We start from the raw sequence: 13855 nt of genomic DNA, 5'->3' as shown, positions 1-13855 counted from the left end.
ATTACAGGCGCCCATCACCATGCCTGGCTAATTTTTGTATTTTTAGTAGAGGCAGGGTTTTACTATATTGGCTGGGCTGGTCTGGAACTTCTGAACTTGTGATGCACCCACCACCCAAAGTGCTGGGATTACAGGCATGAGCCACTGCGACTGGCCTGTAAAATGTTTTAGAATCTTTAAAACATTGTATTCATCTTGCAAAGCTTAGAACATCTATGGCAGACAATCTCCTTACACTTAGACTTCTTACACAAAAATCCAAGTTGTCATGTTTATTTAAGATATTCCACATATGTTGAGTGTCAGGATGGTATTGCAACATAAAATGAAATAAAGTATTCCATGTATAAAGAACTCAAGAGGGAAAATATAAGTGTTGTGAAATGTGGAAGTCACCAACAACTTTAGTCATTCTCAGGGCAGCTTTTTCTCCACCAAAATGCTGTTAATTCCTCATAATTAAGTTTTTTTTTTTTTTTTTTGAGACAGAGTCTTGCTCTGTCACCCAGGCTGAAGTGAAATGGTGCAATCTTGGCTCACTGCAACCTCTGCCTCCTGGGTTCTAGCAATTCTCCTGCCTCAGCCTCCTGAGTAGCTGGGATTATAGGTGCCTGCCACCACGCCCGGCTAATTTTTGTATTTGTAGTAGAGACAAGGTTTCACCATGTTGTCCGGGCTGATCTCCAACTCCTTACCTCATTTGAGGTAAGGAGTTGGAGATCAGCCTCCCAAAGTGCTGGGATTACAGGCATGAGCCACCGAGCTGACTCCAGCTCCTTATCTTCACCTTTCCTAACAGTTGCATAATAGTACAACAGATCATGAATACTGTTCAGTGGAAGCTTGCAATTGTCAAATAAACTTGCAAATAAATAGATTTCAATTAACCAAAGTTAAAAATGGCTCATGAGTGCTTCTATTAATAATGTAGAATAGGCAGGGTGCGGTGGCTCACACCTATAATCCCAGCATTTTGGAAGGCCAAGGCAGGCAGATAGCTTGAGGTCAGGAGTTCAACACCAGCCTGGCCAACATGGTGAAACCCTGTCTCTACTGAAAACACAAAACTTAGCTGGGCATGGTGGAGGGCACCTGTAATTCCAGCTACTCAGGAGGCTGAGGCAGGAGGATTGCTTGAACCTGAGAGTTGGAGGTTGCAGTGAGCTGAGATTGCACCACTGCACTCCAGCCTGAGTGACAGAGTGAGACCTTGTCTCAAAGAAAGTAGTAGTAACTATTTCATTTTGTATATATTGCTAACCTTTCATAAGTTTTGAGATGTTACATTTGTTCTTTTATATTAACTTTTTTTCCAAGTCATAGTGCAAAAATAGAATAGAATACAGAAATTAGTTCGATGATCCCTATGAAAGTACCTTTGTCTGAAGAACACTATTGTTTTTACCATGACCTCTGAAGCAACTTTTATTTAAAAATTTAATAACTATGGCTACATTTTATAGCATTTAAAATAATTCAGAATTATTTCTCCTGTTTTATTTTTCAAGAAATTAGTCTAGTGCATTTTTATTTGATTTACATGTATTCCAAGTAAGCATGGCCTCCTAATTGCTCTGTGGAATGTACTTGACTTTTGAAACTTCTTAATATATTTATCCAGCCCCAAAACCCATCTGTTGTAATGTCTGCCCTATTGAAAATAGGTTACTAACAAAATGATAAATGCAACCTTCAGTCTTAGAATAGGCTAAGCAGGTTCTCATACCAGTTTGATCATTTTTAAACATTTTAAATATATACCTGTTTGAGAAACATGTTTTTTTATGAGCTGTTCTGTTTGCTCCTCGGTAAATATTAATAGATCAAAAATTTGAAAAAGCAAACTTTTCTATTATTCAGTACTGAATGAAATTATTCCTCATCATAATGGACCTCACAATGAAAGATCATGGCAATTATCAAAATCAATGACTTCTCAGATGAGCACACATAAAAAAAAAAAAAATCAATGAATTCACCAAACTGAAGGGCCTACTGACCTTCTCGTATGTTCTGTTGACATACAAAATTTGTTTTTTCTTTATTATTACTTTCATCTTCCTTATTCCATTTTCTATTTCCTGTTTGGGTATCTTGATTATCATAGTCATTCTTATTTTCTCTTTTGGCTATCAAGAATATTTTTCTAATCTCAGTCATGTATGGCAGCACCGCTCTGTAGTCCTAGCTACTCAAAAGACTAGGCAGGAGGATCACTTGCGCCCAGGAGTTTGAGGCTGCAGTGAGCTATGATTTCACCACTGCACCCGAGCCTGGGTGATAGAGTGAGACCCTGTCAAAAAAAATTTTTTTTTCTAATCTTGATTGCAACTAACAGAGCTTTTAGTTTCTGTTGTAATAATATTACAACTGCTTTAAGGTATTTTAAAGCTTCCATCTGTCTTCTTTCATGATTTCCACAAGGATGCCTTCTCCTCATCATAGTTGAATAGTGAAATGATCATCAGTACGAAAAAACTAAAGCTAAGACATATACAAGAGTAATTCAAATGTGTTTCAAATTGCTACTACATTGCATAGAACAATATAATTGTGCAGTCAAATTCCTTATATATTGCTTACATCAACTTACTGATGAAGAAGTGCAGGAGCTCTGTGTCTGGATTCTTCAGACCATTTCACTCTCTGATGCCAGTTTTTGTGCCATTTCATCTAGAACCAGGAGATTTTGAAGAACAAGGTGTGACAAATATACTAAAATGCAATCCAGCCAGGCACGGCAGCTCACACCTGCAATCCCAACACTGGGAGGCGAAGGCCGGAGGATTGCTTGAGCCCAGGAGTTCAAGACTAACCTAGGCAACATAGTGAGAATTCATCTTTATTAATGTTAGATATGAGTTCTAAATTTCTTTTCAAAGAATCAATATGTCAGTATGTCTAATTCTTTACCTTCTACTTTTAAACTTAACTTCCTCATAAAGCAACTTTTTTGATTACCTGCTCCACCCTGACCCATTTCAATCACCTGCTCCACCCTGACTCATTCCGATTACCTTATCCACCCTGACTCATTCCGATTACCTGCTACCTGCTCTGCCCTGACTCATTCTCCACCCTGCATAACCATTTTTCCCGCCAAACCCCTCACCCCTAGTCACTCTCTTTAAATTAGCCAGTCAGAATTAGTTTAGCCTGTGTGGTCTTAACACTAGCCAATAGGGCAACAACACAGCAGCAGGGGCCACGTGTGTCAGGGATAAGGAGCCCCTTCCCCTCCCTTTTCCAAGAGTGCGTTCACCATTGCTCCATCTGTAAGGGTGTACCCTTCTATGGAAGTAACTTGCCTTGCTGAAAATTAAGAAGAAAAATTTTTTTTCAAGGGCTATTTCTTTTGTGCATCAAAACTTTATTTACAACATTAAAGAAAAAAGTAATAATAAATAAAAAACAAATTTTAAAAAATGCAACCCCATATGTTGAAATGTATAAAACCCATGACTTCAGGCTGGGTGTGGTGGCTCATGCCTGTAATCCCAACATTATGGGAGGCCCAGGCAGGCAGATCACTTGAGCCAGGAGTTTGAGACCAGTCTGGCCAACATAACAAAACACCATTTCTACAAAAAATACAAAAAATTAGCCAGGCATGGTGACACTCACCTGTAATTCCAGCTACTCGGGAGGCTGAGACAGGAGAATCACTTGAACCCAAAAAGGCAGACATTTCAGTGAGTTGAGATTGTACCTCTGCCCTCCAGCCTTAGTGACTCCATCTCAAACAAACAAATAAATAATAAATAAATAAATAAATAAAACCCATGACTTCATACATGTGTGTACTCATTGTAGTACTCTTCAGGTTTCTGCCCTAGAAACAGGAATTCTGACAAATTTTATTTTGTCTGATACCCATTTTTAAAAACAGCGCTTTTTTAGATATACACGCTGCATGATCAAGTATATTCCTAATAGAAGAGGATTTCTAATTTGATACGCTGTCAATGATAATCTAATTCATCTGCCTACAAGTTTATATGCTTCAAATTAGAAGAATTTTTTACAGATTAGTTTCTGGTTCTACGTGTTTCAAACACTTTTTTTCCCCTTTTTTTTTTTTTTTTTGCTTTGAGACAGAGTCTTACTCTGTCACCCAGGCTGGAGTTCGGTGGCGTGACTCAGCTCACTGCAATCTCTGCCCCCTGGGTTTAAGCAATTCTCATGCCTCAGCCTCCTGAGTAACTGGGACTACAGACGTGCACCACCATGAACACCTAAGTTTTTGTATCTTTTGTAGAGACCGCGTTTCGCCATGTTGGCCAGACTGGTCTCGAACTCCTGGGCTCAAGTGATCCGTCTCAGCCTCCCAAAGTGCTAGGATTACAGTCATGAGCCACCGTGCCGGGCCCCCAATTTTATGTACTCACAGAGCGGAATACCATAGACATGTTGATGTTGTCATATGACCTCAAGCCTTGCACCTTCATGTCACAACCCTGGGTGAGACGATGCAGAGGTAGAAGGAATATTCTTGAAACTCCTTCTATACTGGTATGACCACACTGGTATGACCAAATCCAAACTAAACGTTTGTAACTCAACTTTCCTGAGCTGGATCCCAAAATGCAGAAAGAAATGTGATCAAGAGGAGGTCAGAGTGAAAAGAGACAGTGGTCTTGACTGACTGCGGTAAAAATAGTTTGCAAATTATACAGAATTACATGACCTTGTGAACTCATGTCTAGAATTCCTTGTAGGTCGTTGGAAGGAGCAGGTGCCAGTGAAAAGCCCTGTGTCCTATGCTTCATTCTCTTCACAGAAAATTATTCTCCACAAGGCAATAAAGTGTTTTAAGAGGAAGATAGGGTTTGCTGTATCAAATGCTGTCAAGAAGTATAATAGGATAAGGACTGGCACACAACTACTGGATTTGGCAATGGGAGGTCTTTAATGATCTTGAAAATAGTGATTCTAAGCCGGGAGCGGTGGCTCATGCCTATAATCCCAGTACTTTGGGAGGCCAAGGTGGGTGGATCACAAGGTCAAGAGATCGAGGCCAACATGGTGAAACCTGTCTCTACTAAAATTACAAAAATTAGCTGGGCGTGGTGGTGCACGCCTGTTGTCCCAGCTACCCAGGAGGCTGAGGCAGGAGAGTCACTTGAACGTGGGAGGCAGAGGTTGTAGTGAGCCAAGATGGCACCACTACACTCCAGCCTGGCAACAGAACAAGACTCCATCTCAAAAAAAAAAAAATAGTGATTCCATTAGAAGATACAGAAGCCATATTAGAATGGATTAAGGAAAGAACGGGAGATTAGGAAGATAAGACAATGACAACATGCAAAAACTTCTGTTTGACTATGGTCTTTCTGTACCGATATAGAAAGATTTCCAGGATACATTGTTTAGTGAAAGGTAGAGAATAGTGTACACTATACTTTTCTTGCTGTACGGATTGATATGTATATCTCTCAAAGTCCACAAAAGGTGCCTCCAGCAAGGGAAATTGGCCTTTGGAATTTTTGAAGCATGCAAATGTATTACCTATTCAAAACAATTTTTAGCCAGGCGCAGTGGCTTGTAACTGCCCAATGGGTTCACCTTGGCTGCTGCCTAGACAGAGCCAATTTTTCAGGGGAATTGCAATAGAGAAAGAGTAATTCATGCAGAGTCGGCTGTGCAGGAGACCAGAGTTTCATTATTATTCAAATCAGTCTCCCCCAGCATTGGGGATCAGAGGTTTTAAGTACATCTTTTGGTGAGTTGGGGGAAGCCAGTGAGCCGGGACTGCTGATTGGTTGGGTTGGAGATGAGGTCATAGGGAGTCGAAGCTGTCTTCTTGCCGCTGAGTCAGTTCCTGGTGCGGGGATCACAAGATCAGATGAGCCAGTTTATCAATCTGGTGGTAACAGCTGATCCATCAAGTGCAGGGTCTGCAAAATATCTCAAGCACTGATTTGAGGCTTTACAATAGTGATGTTATTCCCAGGAGCAATTTGGGAGGGTCAGAATCTTGTAGCCTCCAGCTGCATGACTCCTAAACCATAATTTTTAATCTTTTGGCTAATTTGTTAGTCCTCCAAAGGCCGTCTAGTCCCCAGGCAAGAAAAGGGTTTGTTTTGGGAAAGGGCCTTTGTTTTAAACTATAAACCATCGGCCAGGCGTGGTGGCTAACACCTGTAATCCCAGCACTTTGGGAGGCAGAGGCGGGTGGATCACCTGAGGTCAGGATTTCGAGACCAGTCTGGCCAACATGGTGAAACCCCATCTCTACTAAAAATAAAAAATTGCCAGGAGTGGTGATGCATGCCTGTAATCCCAGTTACTTGGGAGGCTGAGGCAGGAGAATCCCTTGAACCCACGAGGCAGAGGTTGCAGTGAGCTGAGATTGCGCCATTGCATTCCAGCCTGGGCAACAAGAACAAAACTCTATCTCAAATAATAATAATAATAATAATAATAATAATAAACTAAGTTCCTCCCAAAGTTAGTTCACCCTACACCCAGGAATGAACAAAGACAGCTTGCAAGTTAGAAGGAAGATGGAGTTGGGGGCCAGGTGAGGTGGCTTATCCTTGTAATCTTAGAACTTTGGGAGGATGAGGTGGGAGGATCACTTGAGGTCTGGAGTTCAAGACCAGCCTGGACAATACGGTGAAACCCCATCTCTACTAAAAATATAAAAATTAGCCAGGCATGGTGTCGGGCCCCTATATTTCCAGTTACTCTGGAAGCTGAGTCAGGAGAATCGCTTGAACCCGGGAGGCAGAGGTTGCAGTGAGCTGAGATTGTACCACTGCACTCCAGCCTGGGCAACACAGCGATATCAAGCTGCAACTACATTTACCGGGTCGGAGAGGGATCTGGTGACAGGCAAAAGCAATCAGAAACAGGAGAAAGACCTCATCCCTACAAAAAACTTAAAAATCATCTGGGCATGTGGTCATTCCACTGCACTACAGCCTGGGCAACAGAGTGAGATCCTGTCTCAAAAACAAAAAAAGTGATCTCACACTTACTGTTTTATTTTTTGTTTTTTGAGACAGAGCTTTGCTCTTGTTGCCCAGGCTGGAGTGTAATGGCACGATCTCAGCTCACTGCAACTTCCAGCTCCCGGATTCAAGCGATGCTCCTGCCTCAGCCTCCCGAGTAGCTGGGATTACAGGTGCCCACCACCATGGCTGGATAATTTTTGTATTTTTAGTAGAGACGGGGTTTCACCATGTTGACCAGTCCTGTATTGAACTCCTGATCTCAGTGATCCACCCGCCTCAGCCTCCCAAAATTCTGGGATTAGGATTACAGGCGTGAGCCATCGAGCCTGGTTACACTTACTGTTGATATGTACTGAGAACTATGGTAGGACATTCACATGTGCTACTTCACTAATTTATTTATTATTTTCAAAAATATTAATTGAGTGCCCATAATGTATGTGGCATAAGAAATACATTTGGTCTTTGTCCCAGGTTCCTATGACAGAGTTCCTAAAACTCTTGGAATTTCCTGAGTAATAGTGAAACTGCCTTTGCAAAACTATGACTGAGACAGTGAAAAAGATCTAATGTAATCTAATCAAACTTGCTTCTACCCTCCAAGCTGTCCTTGTTCATTCCTGGGCATAGGTTAAACTAACTTTGGGAGAAACTCAGTTTATTGTTTATAGTTTAAAACAAAGACAATAACAGCACTTTCCCAAAACAGACCACCTTTTTGCCTAGGGACTAGACTGCCTCTTTGCAGGACTAATATTAGCCACAAGATTAGAAATTATGGTTTAGGAGTCATGCAGCTGGAGGCTACAAGATTCTGACCCTCCCTAAACTACTCCTAAGATCAATGCTTGAGATATTTTGCAGACCCCGCACTTGATGGATCAGCTGGCATCACCCAGATGGACAAACTGGCTCATCTGATCTTGTGGCCCCCATCCAGGAACTGACTCAGTGCAAGAAGACAGCTTGGACTCCATGTGATTTCTTCCCTGACCAATCAGCACTCTTGGCTCACTGGCTTCCCCTCACCCACCAACTTGTCTTTAAAAACTCTGATCCCTGAATGCTCAGAGAGACTGATTTGAGTAATAATAAAACTCTGGTCTTCTGCACAGCCAGCTCTGTGTGAATTACTCTTTGTCTATTGCAATTCCCCTGTCTTGATGAATTGGCTCTGTCTAGGCAGCGTGCAAGGTGAACAAACCCCTTGTGTGGTTACACAAGGAGGGTGTCTCTATCCCTCCCCATATCATACCCTATGCATCTTTTCATCTTGCTGTTCATCTGTATCCTTTATCTATTTTTTCTTTTTTTTTTTTTTTTTTTGAGGCGGAGTCTCGCTCTGTCGCCCGGACTGGAGTGCAGTGGCCAGATCTCAGCTCACTGCAAGCTCCGCCTCCCGGGTTTACGCCATTCTCCTGCCTCAGCCTCCTGAGTAGCTGGAACTACAGGCGCCCGCCACCTCGCCCGGCTAGTTTTTATATTTTTAGTAGAGATGGGGTTTCACCGTGTTAGCCAGGATGGTCTCGATCTCCTGACCTCGTGATCCGCCCATCTCGGCCTCCCAAAGTGCTGGGATTACAGGCTTGAGCCACCGCGCCCGGCCCTTTTTTTCTTTTTCTTTTTTTTTTGAGACAGAGTCTCACTCTGTTGCCCAGACTGGAGTGCAGTGGTGTTATCTTGGTTCACTACAATCTCTGCCTCCCGGGTTCAAGCGATTCTCCTGCCTCAACCGCCTGAGTAGCTGAGATTACATATGCGTGCCATCATACCCAACTAATTTTTGTATTTTTAGTAGAGACGGGGTTTTACTACGTTGGCCAGGCTGATCTCAAATTCCTGGCCTCAAGAGATCCGCCTGCCTTGACCTCTCAAAGTCTGGGATTACAAGCATGAGCCACTGTACCCAGACCTATATTCTTTATGATATAAACCATTAAACCAAATCCTGGGGAAGGAGGGTTGTGGGAACCCAATTTGTAATCAACCAACCAGAAACACAAGACAAAACCTGGGACTTAGGACTACTCCCTGAAGCAGGGCAGCCTTTTGGGACTGAACCCTTAACCTGTGGGATCTGACCCAATCTCCAGGTAGACAGTGTCAGAATGGAATTGAATTACAGGACACACAGTTGGCATCTGCTGGAGAATTGCTTGGTGTGTGGCGAAAAACCCACACATCTCTTCACAGAAGTGTTTTGTGTCGGGTGTGTAGAGAGAAAAACTGTTTTTTTTCTTTACAATGTGCTAGCTACTTTGCAAGTGCTAGGGTTATGGTGGTGAAGAAGCTAGACAAATCTCTGCTCTTGGATGGCTTCCAGTCTAAAAGGAGGACATAAAGGACAAAACAGATAACTACAATATCATGTGGTAAAAGTTCTAAGGCACACTATGAGAAGACAGGAAAGATTATGTGTTAGGGGCCGGGCGCAGTGGCTCACACCTGTAATCCCAGCACTCTGGAAGGCTGAGGCAGGCGGATCGCCTTAGGTCAGAAGTTTGAGACCAGCTTGGCCAACATGGGGAAACCCCATCTCTACTAACAATACAAAAATTAGCTGGGCATGGTGGTGCTCACCTGTAATCCCAGCTACTCTGGAGACTGAGGCAGGAGAATCACTTGAACCCGGGAGGTGGAGGTTACAGTGAGCCGAGATCACACCACTGCACTCCAGCCTGGGTGACGAGAGCGAAACTCCGCCTCAAAAGATTGTGTGTTAGTGTGCGAAGGCAACCATAACAAAATAACACAGACTAGGTGGCTTAAAGAACAAAACTTTATTTTCTCACAGTTTTAAAGGTTGAAAGTTGGAGACCAGGTGCTGGCAAAGCTGGTTTCTCCTGAAGTCTTTCTTTTTGCCTTACAGACAGCTGCTTTCTCACTGTCTCCTCACATGGCCTTCTCTGTGAAACCACCTTTGCAAAATTAAGACAGTAAGAGAAATCTGACAACGCTGACTTCATCTTGCTTCTGACCTCCAAGCTATCCTTGGTCATTCCTGGGCGCAGACCAAGCTCTCTTTGGGAGCAATTTAGTTTAACTTTGAAGCAAGGATGACAATAGTCCCTAAAATGAATCCAATCCCTGTTCAGGGGCTGAAACTGCCTTTGTAAGACCAAGGAAAGGCCACAAGATTAGGATTAAGGGAATGACATGAATTTTGATAAAATGTAGGTGTAGTTCCTATAATCCCTTACTGCTCAGAGGTACCACCATGTGGTATAAAGTCACAAGACTTATGACTTCCCCAATTGCTCCTATAGATAACATCACTACTGTAGAACCTAAGACTGGTTTTCTGAGATGTTTTCCATGCTGACCCCACCTGGACTCATGACTAATGACTCAGCTGGTCCTGTGGTCCCACTGGCAGACTCAGCATATAAAGACTATTTTCCACACACCTGTGATTTCATCCCCAACCAATCAGCAGCACCCTTTCCCTAGAACCCCCTACCCCCCACCAAATTGTCCATAAAAACCCTAACCTCTGAGCCTTTGGGGAGACTGATTTGAGTAATACTGTATGTCCTGCGTGGCCAGCCTGATGTTGATTAAATTCTTTCTTTACTGCAATAGCATGTTCTCAGTGAACTAGTTTTGTCTTTGCTATGGGCAAGAAGAACTCACAGGGTGATTACATCTGTGCAGACATACCCCTGGTGTCTCTACCAGTTTTTCTTGTTATTATTGTTGAGACAGGGTCTTACTCTGTCTCCCAGGCTGGAGCGCAGTGGTGTGAGATCACACCATTCTACAACCTCTGCCTCATGAGTTCAAGCAATTCTCCTGCCTCAGCCTCCCAAGTAGCTAGGATTAGAGGCACCTGCCACCACGCCTGGCTAATTTTTGTATTTTTAGTAGAGATGGGGTTTCCACGATTGGTCAGGCTGGTCTTGAACTCCTGACCTCAGGTGATCCACTGAAGCGGGAGTGCTGGGATTACTGGATTGAGCCACCTTGCCTAGCCTCTCTACCTCTTCTTACAATTACATCACCTCTATCAGATTAGGACCCCACCCTTACGACCTCACTTAAACTTAAGTATCTCTTTAAAAACCCTACCTCCAAATATAGTCAAATTAGTAGTTAGGACTTAAACCTGTGAATTTTGGGAGACCATAATTCAATCCATTAACAGGTTAGGTTTCCAGAAAGAAATCTCATCCAAGGTAAGGTTTGAATTTGCATGGAATTAGCCAGGTAAAGAGTGGGGAATGGTGGGTATGGTGGCTTATGCCTATAATCCCAGTACTTTGGGAGGCTGAGATGAGAGGATTGCTTGAGGCCAGGAGTCCAAGACCAGCTTGGTCAACATAGTGAGACCCCCGTTTCTAAATTAAAATTAAAATTAAAGGACCAGGCACAGTGGCTCACACTTGTAATCCCAGCACTTTAGGAGACTGAGGAGGGCAGATCACGAGGTCAGGAGTTTGAGACCAGCCTGGCCAACACAGTGAAACCCCGTCTCCACTAAAAATACAAAAATTAGCTGGGCGTGGTGGCAGGCGCCTGTAATCCCGGTTACTCAGGAAGCTGAGGCAGGATAATTGCTTGAACCCGGGAGGTGGAAGTTGCAGTGAGCTGAAATCGTGCCATTGCACTCCCACCTGGGTGACAGAGCTAGGCTCTATCTCCAAAGAAAAAAAAAAATTAAAATTAAAAAAGAGTGGGGAAAAGGTGCTCACTTTAGCAGCATATATACTAAAAATTGGAATGATACAGAGCAAATTAGCATGGCCCCTGTGCAAGGATGACATGCAAATTTGTGAAACAATTACATTTAAAGATAAAAATAACGAGTGGAGAAAAGAGTGCTTCAGACTGCAAGTAAAGGCTGGTCAAAAGCCAGAGAACAAGAAAGTATGACACATCAGAAAACCACAAGTGTTATTTATTTATTTATTTATTTATTTATTTTTCTGAGATGGAGTCTCACTCTGTCACCCAGGCTGGACTGCAGTGGCGCAATCTCGGCTCACTGCAGCCTCCACCTCCCGAGTTCAAGTGATTCTTCCACCTCAGCTTCCCCAGTAACTGGGATTACAGGCGCCAACCATCACACCTGGCTAATTTTTGTACTTTTAGTAGAGACAGGGTTTCGCCATGTTGGCCAGACTGGTCCTGAACTCCTGACCTCGGGTAATCTGCCTGCCTCGGCCTCCCAAACTGCTGGGATTACAGGCATGAGCCCCCGCACCTGTCCAAAACCAAAAGTATTTTCTAGATAATTCCAGAGAGGTCAACAGAGAACCTTGGAAGGCCTTGGAAGTCATGATAGAATTGGGGCTTTGACTCAGGGCAATAGGAAGCCAGTGGAACTCTGTAAGCAAGAGACTGATAGAACCATGTCTATACTGATCACTTTGGCTTTAGTGTGGAGAGTGAAGTGAAAAAAAGTAACACTGGAAATAGAATAACAAGTTAGGTTTTTATAATAAAATAGGTAGGATGGGAATAGAGAGAAGCATACAGAATTGAGAAATCTTCAGAACCCAGAATTAGTAGGACTTGCTAAACGACTGGAAAATAAGAAATAAACTGAAGATGATGCTTAGGTTTCTGAGTTGAGCCAGTGGTTGGGCAGTTAGTGACATGCCCTGAGATAGGAAACAAAAAAGCAGATGGTCAGGGGGAGGGCCAGATGGTAAACTCAGTGTTCAATACAGTACATTGAGTTGTAGATCTGTGAGTCGTGCAAGTGAAGATATTCACAGTCCTATCAGCTAGCTGTTTTCGTCCCTCTTTTAGAAATAAAAAGCAACAGGCCAGGCACGATGGCTCACACCTGTAATCTCAGCACTTTGGGAGGCCGAGGTGGGTGGATCACCTGAGGTCAGGAGTTTGAGACCAGCCTGGCCAACATGGCGAAAGCCCATCTCTACTAGAAATATAAAAAATTAGCCAGGCTTGGTGGTGGGCACCTGTAATCCCAGCTACTTGAGAAGCTGAGGCAGGAGAATCGCTTGAACCCAGGAGGTGGAGGTTGCGGTGAGCCGAAAGTGTGCCATTGCACTCCAGCCTGGGTGACAAGAGTGAAACCCATCTCAATTAAAAAAAAAAAAAAAGGAAAAGAAAAGAAATAAATAAAAAGCAACAACAACTGTCGTTTTGAGACATTAAGTGAAGTAGGCTGCATGCCCAGTTTCCTCAGACTCTGAGGGCTATGCTTTTTCAACTACAGTCCACAAGATTTTGCCCAAAACTCCGAGTCAGTCAGAAATATTTGAGAATTTGGAATTTACTGATTTGAGAAGACAATATAGTGCCTATACTCTATATTATAGAACAGGGACTGGGAAAGTATCTCACAGTCAAACACATTGATCAAGCTCTGATGAATCCTGTGAATGTTCATAAGTGGGTTAAAGAAGGACCAAAAATAGTCTTGTGACAGTTCAGGATGAGTGTGCCATTAAATGAGTATATAAAAATTTCACCAGCCTAAGCAACATAGTGAGACCCCATCTCTACAAAAAATTTAAAAATTAGCTGGGAGTGGTGGTGCATGCCTATAGTCCCAGCTACTTGGGAGACTGAGGTCAGGGGGATCACTCGAGCCTAGGAGGTAGAGGCTGCAGTGAGCCATGATTGTGCCACTGCACGCCAGCCTGGAACAGAGCAAGACCCTGTCTCAAAAAAAGAAAGAAAAAAGAAAAAAAATCTGAATCAGATGCAGTGGCTCACACCTGTAATCCTAGCACTTTGGGAGGCCAAGGGAGTGATCACTTAACGTCAGGAGTTTGAGACCAGCCTGGCCAACATGGTGAAACCCTGTCTGTACTAAAAATACAAAAGTTAGCTGGACATGGTGGCACAGCACCTCTAGTCCCAGCTACTCGGGTGGCTAAGCACGAGAATTGCTTAGCAATTCTTAGCCCAGATCGCGCCAC

At 43.2% G+C, this 13855-nt stretch overlaps 1 non-coding gene across 1 annotated transcript; it reads left to right on the top strand.

Annotated features, from left to right (window-relative positions):
• Positions 1 to 11642: 11642 nt before the first annotated feature.
• LOC117082960 lies at positions 11643 to 11750 on the top strand. Its single transcript, XR_004436873.1, has one exon. It is a non-coding gene; the product is annotated as a U6 spliceosomal RNA (small nuclear RNA).
• The last annotated feature ends 2105 nt before the right edge of the window (positions 11751 to 13855 follow it).

The sequence above is a fragment of the Trachypithecus francoisi genome, unplaced genomic scaffold (assembly GCF_009764315.1).
Source record: "Trachypithecus francoisi isolate TF-2019V2 unplaced genomic scaffold, Tfra_2.0 Lachesis_group9, whole genome shotgun sequence".
NCBI classification, from domain to species: Eukaryota; Metazoa; Chordata; class Mammalia; order Primates; family Cercopithecidae; genus Trachypithecus; species Trachypithecus francoisi.
The sequence above is the reverse complement of the archived record's forward strand: the minus strand, read 5'-3'. Positions and strand labels throughout refer to the sequence as shown.